The 2234-nt window shown below is 40.1% G+C and overlaps 1 long non-coding RNA gene across 1 annotated transcript; it reads right to left on the reverse strand.

The window, feature by feature from the left end:
* Nucleotides 1–909: 909 nt before the first annotated feature.
* Nucleotides 910–2091, reverse strand: LOC130518029 (uncharacterized). Its single transcript, XR_008947898.1, has 2 exons — nucleotides 1953–2091; nucleotides 910–1146 (listed from the first exon to the last, which is right to left on the reverse strand). It is a non-coding gene; the product is annotated as an uncharacterized LOC130518029 (long non-coding RNA).
* Nucleotides 2092–2234: the final 143 nt, after the last annotated feature.

Genomic DNA, 2234 nt, shown 5'->3' on the forward strand with positions numbered 1-2234 from the left:
GGCTTCATAACATCAATAACGCAGTGTACCACAGCCGAACACTTCTTTACCCCGAGCTTTGGCCTCCCCCAGAACGCGCACAGTAACCTTTCTGACCGCATCCGCTTCATCGACAGCTGCTGTCAGTCGCAGCCAGGACCCCATAACCTCGCCACCGGCCAAAAGAACCCACATCTACCCCTGAATGAGAGCATCAGGTAGGTGCTGTTTCTTCTGTGGTGTTATTTAACCACCCTCGCTGCTTTTTAAACATTAGGATACTTACACCAGTCGTTACTAGTTCAATTAATTTCTTCAAGCCACTGACGTTGCGTGGAAAAGAATCATAAAACTTTTATTGCGCAACTAATGAGTTTTGCAGCCATAAATTCATTGGCCAGCGTTCCTGTGTGTTCACTGGGTAGAGACCTTGCCGCTGGGGGGTTCTCTGCGCTCTTATTACTCTTGCAGCCTTTTCTATTCTCTGTGGTTGTAAAAAGAAAAGAGCGGCATGTGTAAATCAGTTCTCATGCATTCTGCAACTTCTTTCTAATTGGGCCTGCACGTCAGAGGCGGTAATATTTTTCAAACTGGTCTTTGCACATGGATCAATATATGCTAGCGTTTTATATTCTATAAACAAGTCGCATTAGAAGACAACTGGAGACCTCGTATTAGTTCGATGTTTAAAGGAGTGTGTGCTGAAATATAATTCTTTTTTATGGCCCTATTACCGGTAGAACTTTTAATCGGGTGGAAAGGGCGTGAATACAAGTCATAACTTTCACATCAAGTGGGACAATTTATTAATAAATATATGCTGCCAACAAACTATCGTTCCTAATGTTTTTTTTTTTATTAGAGCAGCTGGTTAATTAAAATAAAATAGGCAAATTATTTTACGCAATCAAACGAACTGGTCAAAAAACATTCGTTTTTTTAAATATTTATTATTTGTATTGTCGCTGCTGTCACAGGTGCAAAGTGGGGGACTTCAGACCTACTCCCGGTACCAGACCTGAGAAACAGCTCAAGATGTGGTTTCCGAACCGCAGGATGAAGTGGGAGAAAGACAAAACACAACCGGTGTGCAGGAAAAAGGGACGCAGATATCAGGTCCACAGGGCCGGAAGGTGCAGAGAAACCGGGGGGGTTGAATTTAGGCAGCTGCAAAAGAAGGAAATAAAGACATAATTAAATATAATGAACGGTTATAGAAGGACTTTTCAGCGCATTTGAGGTCAGTTCTGTTTTATATCAAAATGTCTAAAAAAAATAAAAAAGTAGATCAGTGTTAATTACGTATCTCTACCTGCATGTAACATATCTAAATCATTTTTTTGCCCAGCAACTACCCGAATTGGTTAAGAAAGAAATCTTCTAATATCCAGGACGCCATTTTGTTTTTGCTCTTCTGCAATGCCCAGTAATTGTACTTGAAAAGAATCGTAAACGGGCACTAAACAGAATAAAGCAAAAATCTCATTAATATCGTCAAATGATCACACTTTTTCATGCTTCAAGATTAATTTTCAACTCCGGCATAAGTTAAAAATACGAGACAATTCTATCTTACAGATAAAGGAAGTTATTCCCGAAAACTAGTATCACTAAAAGAAAATATAAATATTTTAAATATTGATATCAAACCACTATGGAGTTTTCTGAGCTTTCATAATTAATAGGAATGTATTCGCTTAAAAATGACTTTAGTTAGACGTTTTATATATATCATTTGCTATTGTTAACATTAACAGAATGTAAAATATATTCTCAAAAATTAACACAAAATAGTATTGCTGCTCTTATTTACGTATGAGGGAGACTGATAATTCTGAGAAAAGACTCCAAAGGCTCAATCTGAAGTGCAATCGAACACTTTCTGGCCCATCATATGTGCGTAAACACCACAGCAGAGGAATGTGAGCTATGAGGATGCGAGATGGGGCAGGTTGAAGATGAAGGGAAATTACTGTTGAACTCTGCGTTCCTTCTTTCCTCTTTAAGATGGCGCCCGGTGGTGGGTGACCCCCCCTCTTCCTTCTCTCTCCTCCACCCAGTTCTCACCAGCTCTCCCTCCGGCGCTGGCTCATAAATCGGCTGTTGTTTATGAAAATTTACAACACAGCGACGTAACTTTACGAGCGGACTCGTCTCCCTATTGGTCGCAGCCGATCACGTGGCGGAGGAGCCGTGAACATGAACTTTTTATGTATGATTTCCAATAGAGGAATAGAACAGCCTTTCATTTAACG

Source organism: Takifugu flavidus, chromosome 21 (assembly GCF_003711565.1).
Source record: "Takifugu flavidus isolate HTHZ2018 chromosome 21, ASM371156v2, whole genome shotgun sequence".
Classification (NCBI taxonomy): Eukaryota; Metazoa; Chordata; class Actinopteri; order Tetraodontiformes; family Tetraodontidae; genus Takifugu; species Takifugu flavidus.